General features: G+C 46.3%; 1 protein-coding gene across 4 annotated transcripts in view; it reads right to left on the bottom strand.

Annotated features, from left to right (window-relative positions):
- LOC105564486 overlaps positions 1-13,122 on the bottom strand; it is an 81,202-nt gene extending 68,080 nt beyond the window's left edge. For 2 of the 4 annotated variants that reach the window (XM_012016880.1, XM_012016881.1), the window contains exon 1: positions 12,616-13,120. The gene's annotated coding sequence lies outside the window, so the exon portion shown is untranslated. Of the gene's footprint in view, positions 1-12,615 lie in introns of all 4 variants that reach the window. The other 2 variants (XM_012016883.1, XM_012016882.1) reach the window with 2 other exon arrangements.
- Between the last annotated feature and the right edge of the window lie 2,586 nt (positions 13,123-15,708).

The raw sequence follows: 15,708 nt of genomic DNA, 5'->3' as shown, positions 1-15,708 counted from the left end.
CGCGCGCGCGCGCCAGCCTTTGTTTGGCGATGCGCGAGCGAGTAAAAGTCGCGATTCTAATAAGGCGAGGGCGCGGATTAAGTTATAACACGATTTCTCCAACAATCGCCGCGTAAAGAGAAAATAATCGCCGAGCTCGGAGCGCGAGCACACTCGCGGGTTAGGCACGCATGCGGATGCGCTCTGCTCTCCCCTCCTCCTCTTTCTCGCAGCTATTTGCTCGTAGCGCTCACGGGCCGTTTCAGCCCGTGTGTTACATGCCGGGATATGCACATATAATTACGCCTGTATACACGCGTAAGTTTTCTTCGACTCGCAGGAGCGATAATCATTTCTGCCGCGCGGCCGAGGGACTTTTACGTCGCGATCAGGCGCGGCGCAGCGCGCAACGAGCCACGTTTCCGCGCGATTGCATCTATCTGCCGATGAACGCTCACGAAAGTATCTGTACACCCAGGACCATTAGTCCCCTCGCGTCTCCCTTTCCGCATTTGCCCGCCGTTTTCCTCTCCTACGACCATAACGTTGCCCTTTTACCCAGCTTCACTCGCGGCTTCCTTGTTCCCCGACCGACTCGGTCAATTGCGAATAAACGTCGATGCGACCGGCGCATCGCCGACGCGATGCGTTTATTTTTACTGCACACACGTATCCCCGCATGAATGCGTACGCGCGAGATGAATACGTAAGCCATCGCATTAAATTCTACAAAGAAAAATACTCGTAAAACACAGCGAGGGGGATTGGGCTTTCAAGTGTCTCTCGAATGATAAAGACGGGAACCGGACGTCAAGTTCTGCTTCAGGTCCGAGATGCTCTCGCCGAGGAGATAATCTAAATTGAAACTCTAATTGAGAAAACAATCAGCGGTGATGAGACAGCGCGTGCACGGCCGACGCGAAGCCGACAATTTTCCGCTTCATAAAAAAGGAGATCGAATTCTGTGGAGCGAAAAATTGGCGCGACGGGTCGCGCAGCCGCGTTGTGAATTACGGCGTGCGCAGTGTACTCTAGTAATCACTCAATTGCGCGGCATTAATGACGGTGCGTTACGTGTCGCGTTAATAAAGCTGTTACGCATCGCCGACAAGTCACCCGCGGCTCGGCGCGACTTCCTCTCCGCAAAACATCGCCGAGTTGCGTACGGATATCGGGAGGATCGCACGGCGCACGTTCCCGTCCGATTCTTCGGCCGCTTATTCAGCCGTTGGGACGTGACGAGTTTGGAATAATTGCAGGAAGACGCTGATCTCGAATTCGCAGTCGACGCGCGCACGTGCGCTACGTTAGCGCCAAGTTATTACATTCGCGTCGGCGCGATGTCGGGGGCATGTCAATTGGCCATCCGGTTGAAACAAGCGACAATTAACGCAGGAATTACTAGCTAGCTAAACGATCCGTCGATATTTATTGCCGGCTCTTTACTGACATACGTACACTGTGGTGTTGAATTTAACTCAATGGAGTAGTCACCGCCGCTCGACACGTTGCTATTTTTATGCTTTCACGCGTAGTAAAATTTATTATTTTAACATACAATAAAAATTGTAGCTAAAAGAATAACGACATCGTTTATTCAACCCATTTATGGTTTCTTTTCACTTCACTGTGCATTAGTTAATTAATGACATATTGAATAGGCGCAGCGGCGACTACTCGCTGTTTTCTTTCGGTAGCGGAAAGAATACAGGACGTAAAATATAAAAATACGTAAAATTGAGTATTTTCCAGCAGAGAATGTCTATTGTCTCAAACGGTAGTCTTTTATCATGGCAATTTAAAGCCAATTCTTTCGGTGCTTTAAATGTCGCGGCATAAAAGATCTACAGACTCTTTCGCTCGCTCTCTCTTTCTCTCTCGTTCTAATTTTATTGCACAATAAATTTTTTTCCTCTTGAATGAAATTCAACGCTATTCACGGGGAACAAACGAAAATGAAATGGAGCTGAAATGTGCGCGACGTTGATGAGGCCAAAAGGACGCGGGCTCTCGCGCGCGCGCGCGCGTGTGTACGTTACGCAACCGCATCGAGACCATAATGTCCGGCCTTGCAAAAAGGGGCCCGCTGGAATGCAGATCCTTTCAAAGGATAATCATTTCTCGGGAATACACACACGGCACTACCGCTATTCAGGGTTCGATGAATATTGCATGGAAACCGTTCGAGCGGCGCGCCGGTGTTTAGCGCTCGTGAACGACCGAGACACACGTCAAATATTAATCCTTAGAAATACCCGGGCTTTCTTCGCTCCCACGTGCATCGCCGCGCGGGCTGTTTTACGACCTATCGTAAACGAAAAGCACGGTTTAATCGGGGGAATTCCGCGATTCATTCGCATTACTCTCAGGTGGCTGAGAACTGAGACGACTCGACGCCATTTTTAGCGAGTTCGCTCCAAAAAAATGTTCCGCGGTTAACTAAAAAGAAAATACTCGTGCATCCCACCTTCCGAACTTATATTTGAAACGACAAATGTTAATAAAGCAAAATTTGCGAATATTGAATCGCCAGTAATTAGTTAAAAATCAGGGCGAATAATCCGACACAACTGGCTACGGGGAAACTTTATGAACACAAGGTTTCGGCCATGGGTTTTGGCCCTTTTCAAGTGCATTCTACAGCTTCTAGTCGGCATACGACACGTGGTCAAATGCCATTAGGCTCACTGGACTAAAATGAGGACGTCAGATTACATACTTATGTGCTAGACGTAACAATATGATTTAAAAAATATTAATAAATGTCGCTACACGTACTTGTCTCCAAAGAGAGGAGGCAAAAATGGATTAAAACTCTTCCGAGGAAGTCAACTTTTGAAACAATATTAAAGCCCCGTCGTACAACTGTGCGATCTAATCTCGTCTGAAATAATTTCCCCGGCAAAGTGAATACGAATACGTAAGGCGAAAGGGAACTGCTCGGGCAATTTCATTTTGAATAAGCGCTCGTGCTCGGTCCCGGACCATTGGGAAACCACACGCGATGCAAAGAATGAAGAAGGGACCGACGCGGGCGGCGGGAAATGAGCTTTACCCTCTTACGTGGCACGAGAGCGCGAGGCGCGCTCGTTCTTACGTGTCGCGCAATTTCCCTCGCGGCACGGATCCTTTTAACATCCGCCTTTCCATCGCCGTGGCGATCAAATATGAGCGTGGCCGGCTGGTTACACATCGGCATTTTTATTTACGTAAATCAAACGCATCGCACCTCCTCGCCTTGTCCGACTTTCTCCTACGTAAATATCATGTAACGCAGGTATATCGGCATATTCAAGTAATATGAACGTTACACACGATCGAGGAGCCCGAAATCAAAAACGCCCACGTCATTCTTTTCTAAATGATTTTTAACATTGTACTTAGTATAAATACTTCAACGTAGACAACATCTTTATACTGTTATTGCGTCAAATTATCATGTGCCTCGGTGGACGAATTGGTGAGACGCCCGCCTGGAGTGTAGGGAGGTCCAGGTTCAAACCCTGATGGCTGAGGTAATATTTTTCGCAAGAAATTTTCTGTATTATTAAAAACGCCAGGTATGACCGAGAAAACACTGGCGTTATAAATACTCGTCTTTAAAAGTTATGTATGCGAATGTTAACAAACAGAAATATCGTGCAAAGTCTTTTCATATTTCGCTTCTCTCTACATCCACTCAATGTCGTTAATTTAATTAAACGTCGAGGTTAAAAAGAACCAAAAGATAAAATAGGTTGAATAAGCACGTGATAATTAAAAATAATTGGGTAGGAGCAGTGGCGATTACTCGTCGAGTCAAATTCAACGCCACAAATTGAACGGTGTACTTTTCAATTTGATATGTATAGCAAAAAGTTTATCCCCGAAATTGTAAAACAACCTGGGACGTCTCAAACAGTTTAAACGAGTGTTACGCTGCTGCGCATGAATGTGCAGTGCGCAGCCGATACTTGAAAAAAATCCACGTCAAGGATCTCTAGGGCAGAATATATTAGCCGCGCTTTTTAGGCTCCGCACGCTTCACGAAAGTTTACCGAGATCGCGTCTCAGTTAAGGTGGAGATTTACGATCTCTCCTGACCTACGGTCCTCGGAAGTTGTTTGCCCGGCTTAAAAAGAAGCGAGGCGTTAGCAGCCGGTGCTTATTGGAAAGATAAACCGGAAATGTAGAACCGTGAGACACGCGGGCTTCTCTCTCGATGACGAAATTCCCCCCTTTAAATATGCACGAGTATATTAGGAGAGATCGAACACAGAATGACATATACGTATACACGTATTGTGAGAAAGTGAGGGAACGTCTCGTTAAAAAAGAAAAGAGTGTCGCTCTGCTGTGAAGAATGCTTGACTTATGTATATTCAAAACTATTTCGAGCACCGGTCTTGGTGGTCCCTGACACGTGCAGCGAACAAATTTATGCTCCAACAATAATGATGGAGAGCAAAATACCGCGGAATATGCGCCGTCGAATTGCAATAGCGCGTATCGGAGTTGCCTGGAGTGAAACCTGCGGCTAATACAGTTCAAAATTTATGGATTGCTCCGAGAGACACGTGCGGTCGCACCCAGAGTGCCGGCGTCATTTCACGTTAACGGGCGTTAACTCGAAAGGGTTAACGAGTGTGTCTTCGCGGTTGCGTGTAGCGGTACCGCCGACATTGTATCTCAAATGAACATTCCACGGGCGAACCGGGCGCTTCGTAAATCAGAGTTCGAGAGGTTAAACGGGACTTCCGCGACGCGCTGCTCGTGTTCCTTCGCTGCCTCGCAGAAATGCAGGCGGCGAGCGAACACGCGCGCGCGGCAGTCGAAGATGGGCGAGGCAGGTGGAGAACGCGGCTGAAAGATGAACGGAGCGGAGAGAGAGAGAAAGAGAAAAGAGGAGACTCCGAGTCGAGAGGAGCCTCTCGCGCGGAGAGAGAACGTGCGGAGGACGCGTCGGTTGTGAGGAATGCTCGTGAAAGTCTCGAGCCATTGAGCACGACGAACGAGGCTCGCTATATCGCGCGCTCGCCATTCGCGCCGCGCGTTGCCCTTATCTCCCCGAGCCCCTTAACATTAGGTAAGAGTTTATGGCGGTCTGCACACGCCAAGGTCTCGTTTCCGCGTACCAAGGTTACCGGCAACCCAAACGAGATGAGAATCCGCGGAGATCCGCGGCACGGGCTGCTTTACCGTGGCGATAACCGCCGCGTGGGAGTGCGGGATGCAAATCGCGTCAAGTGCTTACAATTAAAAATAAAAGTCCTGTCGAATACAGTCTTCGATCGAGCTGTTTCGTCTTTACAATGTTATTTCGTTGTTATCGCTTTTAGCGACAAACTTGGCCGGCAACGAACGCGACTGCGAATTATTTAGAAGGAAAGCAGGCAGTATTTTAAAGAGAGAGAGAGAAAAGGAGGAATGGCTTTCATCTCATTTTAATTCAGTTATCCGTCACGTGGAGATGGTATCGATCACCTTTCGGAAGGCGAGAGGCGCAATAATCGTTAACCTGAAACCTGCTTGACCCACAAAATCCAAAAGGTGAGAGCTGGAACGCCAAGTCATGCCGCTCGGATGAGACTCTGACCTCTTACTCTCGTCTCCATAGCCACACGTATTAATTAATGCCTCGCGCGGATAATTCGAGTCTTCGCACGTTACAATATTAATAGACGGTATATTTCTCGTCAAGCTTTCTATTAAGGACATTTTCGAAGTAATAATAAATGTGTTATTAATAAAAAGGCCCATCAATTTCCCAATTAAGACACTCTTCGTCTTTTATCCGACACGTACCAACGTCGATACAAGATTTACACTCAAAGAATGTAAAAGCAACGCCGGGCATTACGTAAGCAGCATGTAAGTCGCGTCGATACATCACGATGCGTAAACTCAATAAGCAAATCGATCATCGTCGATGGTGACACGCGCGGCTAATCTTCAAGACGCCATCGCCTTGAGCGGCGCGGCCAGAGTCAGCCTCTCGTCGCCGATGCGCAAAAGCCGGATGACGAAAACGCGCAGCGGGTCACCGTTTATTCCAACCGTCATATTTGATACGCACCTTACTAATTTACCGACGGCTATTCAGATTCGGTCTTTCGTCGAGAAATTCCAGCGTGCAGCCGTCATCGTCGCGGCCCTCTCCCAAATATCCTCCGCCGCGTTTCATTCGCGACGGTCATTCAATTTTCGTCTCACCTTCGGCCTACGAGCGTAAACCGCGAAAACCGCTATGCGCGGCGCGTCTCAGGGCGCTCCGCGAGTTTACCTCGGCGTCGTTTGCGAATCTATGAGCGCGCCATCGCTACATTCCCCGCGTACGTTCAATTAATTACGACGCTAACCGGTACGTATAAACGCGGCGAATTCGCGGTTACATTACCCGTTGATTTATTATATTGATTCACGCTATCTGGATTTACGATGCCTCTCAGGCACGCGTAAACTTTGAATATCAGGAATAATCATATCGCTTTCGACTGAAATGAAGAATCATACGGTTTCGCAAGACGAACGACCGAGACGCACGGCACGATAACGTGATTAATGCGCAAATAACATCCTTTCCTCCACGTGATACAACGCAAGGGTAATCATCAGACAATGGAACGCACGTATAATACAATACGCGAAATAAGAACACCTGTGTCGCCCGCTGACGAAACCTTCGCGGCGACGTTACGCCGCGTTAACTCGCGTCTGCTGAAATTAGGCGAGGTGTGAAAAAGGACACTCGCGAGCGTGAATGATGGACTTTTCAAAGGGGGCCGCGAATTTCGGGCCGCGAGAAACCGCCGGCTTTGCGAGAAAAGATGGCTATCGGAGACGCGGAGGGCGAGATGCGGATTCGGCGCGGAGCGGCGCGACGGGAGGAGTGCAAATATAAAGTTCACGATCGGCGCACGAACGCGGATGGTAGGCCGCCGCCGAGTATTCTAACGGGGCAACGTCACGGCACGTTAACGTTCTACCAATGCGGAGGGGCTACCTTTCCGCGGTCATTTTCCATACTCTGTCGACCAGAGATCTGCAGATCCGCGCATCGTTTCCGCCGAACGATCGTCTGGCGGCGACCGAATTAGAGAAGGGCTGGTCTTTCGCCGACGCGTCAACCGCATTTTGACATTTTTGGGGACTTTTCCTACTTCACCTCGAGACGTTTCACGGGGATTTGGTACGCGTTGCGGCGAGTAAGATACATATCGGCGGAAACTTATCGCGGATCATCCCGAAAAAAAATAATAAACCACTTGTTAAAGTAAGATGATCGGTAAAAGGTATCTCCCCTCTGGTAAAAAGGGGTAAGAGCGCTTCCGACTTGTAGCGAATTCGGTTGGTTGCACTAGTGCGCACTGAGTGTACACGAAGCCTTTACAGTCAATTCTTATATATAAAGATCGTCTTAAATTCCTTTTGCAATATTTCTTATCCAGAAAAATGATCTGTACAACGTTTACACCCATCATTTTTTGACTATATACTCTTTGAACATGTATTTAAGACCAAGTTAAATATGAGAACTGACTACACAGAGAAAACAAAATCAAAATCACCTTGTATTGTTCTTAAGACGTGACTAACAAATTAGTTCGAGCTCAGCTACCACAGTGCTCACACGTATACATATTTTATAACTCGACTCTGTCTTATTTGACGACGATGATTGACTTAGGTGCGTTACTGAACTTTTAACTATTTAACTAAATCCTTATGTATTAACCTACATTGTTCATAACTGCGTTGTTTTTGCAGTATCACTCGAAAAGGACCCAAAAGAATAGGGTCGAAACGTTGTGTAATAAATCAATTAAATAATTAGCCAGTTGGGTTGACTACAAGTTTCCCGTCTCAATTTTTAATCATTACTGGTGACAATAAGCAAACTCTCCGTTCGTAGAAAACAATTTCTTTGGATTTAATAAATTTTGTTGTATCCAAACAAAAATTTGATATTTGTTTGAAACAAAAGGTATATTCTCTATCATCTAAAATTTAGATTCTAAATGATGTTACTGTTTTATTCAAGCAACATTATCCTTTGATAAAAAATATGTGAAAAAATGTACATACATCTTTTTCCCTCTACAGTATAATTTTCTCTTCATATAGAAGAAGAAAAATAAACACTGAATTAGTACACTATGATCAACTATAAAGAATAGACTATTACTTAGATGATCAGACTGCGTCTGCCGATGCGGATCGCTTTCTGTCTGACCGCCGTGATTTTACTTACGAGTTCGGCAGCCATCTAGTGGCAGCACTGAACTTTAGAGGCGCTTGGCCATATAATACAATTATTTAATTGATAGATATTACTTGAAATAATAGTATTTTTTCTATCAAATAATAGACATTGTTTAAATGAAACAACTAAATTTTGATTCAAACAAATAATGTTTCGTATAAGCACATGTTGTTTCAGTGAAACAAATCTCGATCAAATAAATAAGAATACTAAATCCAAAGAAACCTTTTTCTCTGTGTATAAACAAGCCTTAGTGTGCACTCAGTGCGCGCTGGTGCAAGCAACCGAATTGGCTATTAGTTTATTGGCGAGTGACACGCGCGGGGAAATGAATGTGGAGCGGGAAAACTCGCAGGATGCGGCGACGGGAGGGAAACGACATTCCGGAGACGCGGCAGGAATACGGGCGTTTATAGGCGAGCCGCGGTGCAGGGGAATCTCGCGCGGAGATGTAGTCGTGCGAAAATTTTTCAGCTGTCCGCGTCCGGCCACTTCTCATTCGGTTATACCCCGCGAAAGCCATAACATCTCCTCCACCGACCGGTGCTCGTAAAAATCGCGCATTGTGTTTGGCTGCAAGCGGAAAGATGCGCTCATCTCCGTCGGCATTGTTTCGCCTTAGGCTCTCGCCCGCCGCGCGCGACTATTCTTTTTACCTGGAAATATCCGTCGCGATCTGCGCCCGTCTTTTTCACGCCGAGTGGAAAACAAGACACGGTGGGACTCGATCAGATGTACAAAATAATTCCACCGTACTCGACATGAGGTTCCGTCACGGATAATTTTATCTCGACTGGAACAGTTTTGAGAACATTCGCGTAAATGTACGTAACTCGTGGTTTCTGTATTTTGAATTAATTATCGCCGATTCTTCTCGAGCAAACCTTTAAACTGCAAACCTTTCATGCTCCGCTTTCGACCTCCAGTTACAATAAGACAAGACACAAAAACTTTCCAAGATATTTTTAGAGAACTTTTCGCCAGCCGACAAAGTTGCCATCGTAATAGACGATAGAAGAGTTTCCGTTAATGGTATTCGATAAAAGAGTTTCCGCCATTATTAGCGGATTAAATAGGAACACGTTTCAAGATGAGCTACGAAAAGAGAGAAACGTTTCACCGACCTCGGAAATAATCTCCAACGATAGCTGCGTGTCCCGAACGTCGTAATATCGTTTTCGGGGTTAAATCGATCGTTAGCCTAAATGAGTTAAAAATTTAGAACGTAACGCGCAAAAAGCGGCGGCTTTCCCACGTTTAAGGCCTATAAATCACGAGGATAATCAGCCGCGCGTTCCCGTAATGCGGCACGGCCGCAATAACCGCTTCTCTCGCACAGGTTCAGCACCTGCAGCTGGCAATTATTACAAGTAAACAACAACAACTCTTGGCGCTGAAAAATCTGGATCGCGCACGATGAAAACGAAATTTCTCCCAACCGTGCGTACGACACGCGCAATATCGCCGCGTGTGCGTGTGTCGTGCGAGACGCACGTGCGTACAAGACGGCACTCGGGCTTGGCAAGTAACGAGCGCGGCCGTAACTAAACGCGGCCCCCGATGGGCCGCCGATCCGCCGTTTCGGGATTTATAGTCACTGCGAAACGATCGATGGCTCGGCAGCGGATCGCGAGAGACTCGCCGTACCTCTTTTCCTCTTCGCTTACGCTCCATTCCTCCCTTTCGTCACCCTTTCGCTTTCTCGAGCCTCCTCCTCTCCGAATGGTGCGATTTAAAAATACACGATGGTTCGTCACCCTCGACGATTACGTGCAATTAAGGTTTACGAACGACGCCAAGTTTTTTGAAACGCGACGTCTAAACAGAGCACATATGACGGGACTTTTGGAACGGATTCCGATCGGAAGTGCTTAGTTATTATTGTTTCTTAAATGTCTACTCCTACCGTGTTTCTACACTGATCAAAAAATATATTACTTTACTACTCAAGAAGATTATTCATTAGATGGCTCCTAATAGCTCATTAACTTAAACTTCAAAAATAATAAACAAATTAAAACATGCATTGCTTTAATTTAAGCATTTATTAAATATCACAGAATAGATCATTTTAAATTAAAAAAATGTTATTTTAATTCTATAAAATGCTTACTAAGATGTAATTTGCACAGCGAAGAAAATTGGATTTCTTATTTAACAAAAACAATTATTTTATTTAATAAATAGTATTCTATATCTCATGAAATCTTTATTTGAATGTAGAAAATGTACTGATTTAAATTAATTTACTTAATATATTTGACATTTTTATGTAAATAGAATAAATATTTACTTCAGTAAAAAAATAACTTTCAGTAAATCTATTTACTTAGTTAAAAAATTTTTTTGTCAGTGTAGAAAAAAACGTAGAGTTGGGAAAGGTACTTTATAAAATGATCTAGTTACAGTTACAGTTTTTTTTTGCTAAAAATGTAACTAGTTGCAGTTACAAGTTACCAATTCTGAAAAGTAACGCGTTACAGTTACAGTTACTAAAAAAATAATAAATCGTTACTTTGCAGTTACTTTCTTGCAATGAAAATAAAAATTAGTTTACACTCGACAAGGGCTAAAACCCATAACCGAAACGTTGTGCGAATAAAGGAAGTTTTCCTGTTGCCAGTGGTGTCCAATTATTCATCTTATTTATTATAATATTTGCTGGCGGTAGAATATCTTATAAATTTGGTTTGAAAATAAAAATATCAAATCTGCATTTGAATCGTAAAGTGTCGATAAAGGTGTTTATGCGCAAATGCAAGGCAAATAACGCTATTGCGATCTGCGGAGGTTTAAAATATATGTAAAGTAACTCTTAATGTAACTGAGTTAAGTTACAGTTACAGGTGAGAAGAAAGTAACGAAGTTAGAGTTACCAAAAAAAGTAACTTCGTTACAAATAACGTGTTACTTTCCAGCCCTGGAAAAACGGAATAATTCGGACAAGTCCCCTAATTCACGGCCAAATGCAATTCTGAAACTCCTAACGGCGTTATATTGAGAGCAGAACCGCACACCACAGGCGCTGCCGAGCATCGCCCAAAATGTAATGGACCTTCCGCGTCCACGTTCCCTCTAAAAATTCCACGACAACGACGTATCTCCGATGGATATTAACCCGACTAGTCACGGGAGAACGTGTCGCGGCGTTTCGTCGCGCGAGATAGTCGAAAACTAATCGGAAACCCGGGACGTGCGTACCGTACGCGTAGATACCACCTGCGTTCTCACACAGGTACGGCACACGTGCGCGGCGACACGCGTATACGCGGCGAAGGTACGAATGGAAATAGGGCGTGCAACTCCGCCGCGCCGTGTCACCGAGCGGGCGCGCGTGCCCACGTGCGAATGCCGCAATTTTCACGACGAAATTAATCGCGACCTCCTTTTCGCCGTTGGCGGCCAGGGGACTCCGGGGGCGCCGACCTAGGTTTAACGATATCGATCCTCCCGAGTTCGATCTCTTCGAGAAAGTGCGTCGAATCGGGGCCTTTAAATCGAACGTTTTTACCGTACGGACACGCGGGTCAAGTCGCTTTCGAGATTAACCGTGTTACGTCCCAAGGCCGCCGGAGCCTTTGAGAAATTCCAAGTGCGCTTTTCCTTTTTGCAAAATAATATCGACGGCGCGAGTTTGTGAATAATAGTCGTGTTTGCGGCCGCAGATAAATAGAGGAGCGCCTCGCGCATTAATATTAATGCCTGCCTGTCCTGTCGTTTTGACGCGCGCGGTAATAAAAATCGGCGCGTCCACCGCGCCGCGAGAATTAATCACCGCGGCGAAGTGTATCGTGACGCGCGCTCGAATAACCCGACAATTTGTCTATTGAAATTATTCCGGGTAAATGCCGCGCGTGTGGCATAGCATGCTAATTGTGTATCGCGTTATTTCAATACGCATTACTCATGCATTCACGCGGGCCCGCGAACGCGCGGCGCGCCGCATAATTCACTCCCGTTGCTTTTAAGGTTTCAATCCTTTCGTTATTTAGAAGCGCGCCTACGTGCCGCGCGCGTGTCTCCAATCCGAGATACGGCCATTTTTACGGGCGGGGGGGGGGGGGGAGTTGAAATTAATTTCAACCAACGAGTGTCAACGACAATAGCGAACGTCCAATTTTACGCTCAAGTTTCCGTTTTCCTACGATAAATTGTACAACTGAAATTTTCAGGACGAACAAAAGCAAACAAAATTCTAACCAGCCGGAACTTTCTCCGCTCCCTTTTACGAACGCCGAGCGCGACCGACACGGAGACAGACGTCAGTGTTCGCAATTGGCGTTTCGTTTTTCCACTTCAATTCGACGGGATTGAATCCCCCGTCAGCGTGAAATTCGCCGAACGCGTCGGGAGCAGCGTCGGCGAAGGATGCAAAACTGTGACAATTCACTCACCGATAGATCCGCGGCGTCGTCCCTTTTCCCACGACGCTGTCGTCGCCGCCGGGGGCTGCTGTCTCAGGCGGGCGAGGGGGGGGTGGAGGCCAAGTGTGTCCAGGAAGGAAGACGGCGACTCCTCGATGCGACGCTCGGACTCTCGCGAAACCCAGTCGTCCGCGGGCGGCGAGCACGCGGGAGAGATCACTGGCACCGTCCCGCCGACGGGAAGAATGAATGATGCACTGCGCGCGCGAACGGCCGGATGTCACGCACTGTCACGATATCACTGTCGACCGCCGAATGCGAGACGCTCTGCCCGCGACGCGGACGTTTCTTCCGCGTTCTCGAGGCACGCGGTGCCGCGCGCGGCGTTTCGCAGCTGCGACCACCTGCCGAACGCGAGCCGTGTTTACATCGCACGACACGGGCGGTCGAGGGCGGCGAGAGGAGACGGGCGGAGTGCGCGAGCGCGCGACCAACGTACCTGCCGCTGCGGCGTCCCGCGGACAAGTGAAGATCGCGGCGCGACGGCGCGCCGCGCAGCCGTGGGGCCGCGGTGGCGGGGATGCGCGCGCCGCCCCACTCCGCGCCGTTCCGAACTGCGTCGCGCCACCCGCTCGTTTACCTCTCTCTGACCGGAGAACGGTACACCTTTTTCCATTTCGCTCTTCTCTATCAGCCTCCCCCGGGGGCCTCGCGTCGGATCCTTGGCGCGCCGCCGCCGCGCGACTTCTTTTCCAGGGGGACGCAAGGACGGCTCTCTTCCGCGGGAAACGAGATTGATAACGCGAAGCGAGACGGCCGCGTCGACTCCCCCGGCTCCGCCGGCTGCCGTGGCTAAACTCCTCCGCGTTAGATCGGAAACTGCGATCGCGCGTTGGAAAATTCGGACTCGACCAATCGCGACGAGGCGGGCGAGAGCACAGAGATGACAGATCGCGAGGCGCCTTCCGATTTTTAAAGCGGAAGTTTCAGCCAGTGGCGCGTTGACTTTCAGCAGCGTGTATAATCGCGTATCCGGCAGTAAATTTAAGTCGCGCTTACTTACTGGACTTTAAGGCCTTCACACACAAAATTCCGTAAGGACGTAAAACGTAAGCGTAAGAAAATCAACAGATTGGATTTGCTACTGCTTGCGTTATTGCCTTACGTTCTCGACTGTGATTGGCCGATTTTCTTACGCTTACGTTTTACGTCCTTACGGAATTTTGTGTGTGAAGGCCTGTAACCGTGTTAAGCCAACGGCACACGATACTATTTTTCCTACTGGATTGCTTACGAGAGCCAATCAGGATGCACAGTTTTCGATCAGGTGACTCAAAGCTGAATCCCGATTGGCTCTTGTAAGTAATCCAGTGGGGAAAAATCGTATCGCGTACCGTCGGCTTTAGCCACGCCATCGAAAATAAAGATATTAATGGCGGAAAGAAAATCTGTTAATATCCGACATGTGCATGTTAATGTGTACAGCAACGTCACCTGATATAGTCTCGATTTTAATCGAGAATGCAATCTTGATCTCAATAAAACGATATGTAGAGTCTGTAAAATGCGAAATATATCGACGAAAGCGTAAAAATCGAAACGTGACATCCAGAAAGAGAGTCATACATCTTAAATGTAATACTGGACGCGTTCATTTGTGCAAAGTATCAATTCTCTCTTACGATTTATTAATAATAAAAGTAAAAGAATGTACGAGGGTTGTCATTGTAAGATAAGGTCTCCGATTTTTTTTCACAAAGAAAAACACGTTTATTTGCAATGAATCTTACATCGTTGGAGAGCCTGGACACTCTACTATTTTTCTACATAATCCCCGTTGCGATCGATGCATTTTTGCATGCGGTGTAGCATTTTTTGTATACCCGTGTCATAGAACTCTCCCGCTGCGGCGCGCAGTTTACGCAGAATTTATTTCAAATGAGATTTGCTTTTATTTTGCGTTAAAATGTTAACAGAGTATTAGTGTGATCATTTAACATATCCATATTCTGTTAAAGTAACACAAAAATTTGTGTGGACCGTTTGGGACATGTGATGTCTGTTAAATTTAATACAAATTTTTCAACTGTGTACATTTGAGAATTATACATTTTTAAGTGTCTACTTGAGTGTCAGAAAATAATAATTTATTCAAGATTGTTTTAACGTTGCAGCAACATAAAGAATCAATGTGCAAACATAAAGGCCTTCACACATAAAATTTCGTAAGGACGTAAAACGTAAGCATAAAAAAATCGACCAATCACAGTCGAGAACGTAAGGCAATAACGCAAGCAGTAGCAAATCCGATCTGTTGATTTTCTTACGCTTACGTTTTACGTCCTTACGGAATTTTGTGTGTGAAGGCCTTTAACCTAGATTCAACGTAAAAAATATATTTATACTTCAACATTGCAACGTTTCAGTAACATTATTTTAACTTTTTGCGCTGTATGGGCTGCGTACGGCGTGACCGTGTTTCGCCGAGCGCCGTAGACCGAGCGTCGATTCCAAGAAATGACGTAGCGCGATAGACCGAGCGCCGTAAACAACTCGGTCAAAAAACCGAGCGCTGGTTCCACGAAATGGCGTATCGCCGTGAACACCTCGGTCGAAAACAGTCTATCATTCGGCGGTTTAGTCGAGCGAGGCGGATATTTCATCTCCTACGAGAATCTCGGTCGTCTCGTACGAGAGATATTAACGTTTATCAATCGCGTTTAAGTAATCGTCGCGATCCGCAATCGTATTATTGATTTTTACGGTGATTCGTCGAGATGAATATCACGCGTAATTTGACGAGAAAATGCTATAAGGGAATTGTGTATATAAATTATTTTATTAGAAAGATGTCTTTTAGATATGCGTGCTGTATGAGATTCTTCATTACAAGCATCTCGTTTTGACCAAACGCTTTCGCTTTCGCGACGCCAGCATGCGATCGATTCTCAATGCAACAACGTGCTAAACGTCATTAACTGTTTTAATCACGTCTGAGAGGCTACTCATGCAATGGCACGATCATTGAAGTTGATATCGAAGAATGCATATGCCAATACCGTCTACAGAGATCGTACGTTAATTCTACGAAAAAATGGACTAGTCCATTCGTAATGCGCTTCC

The sequence above is a fragment of the Vollenhovia emeryi genome, unplaced genomic scaffold, assembly GCF_000949405.1.
Source record: "Vollenhovia emeryi isolate VEMERY1.0 unplaced genomic scaffold, V.emery_V1.0 DF939164.1, whole genome shotgun sequence".
In the NCBI taxonomy this organism is placed as follows: Eukaryota; Metazoa; Arthropoda; class Insecta; order Hymenoptera; family Formicidae; genus Vollenhovia; species Vollenhovia emeryi.
Note: the sequence above shows the minus strand (reverse complement) of the source record. Positions and strands in the feature narration are given on the sequence as shown.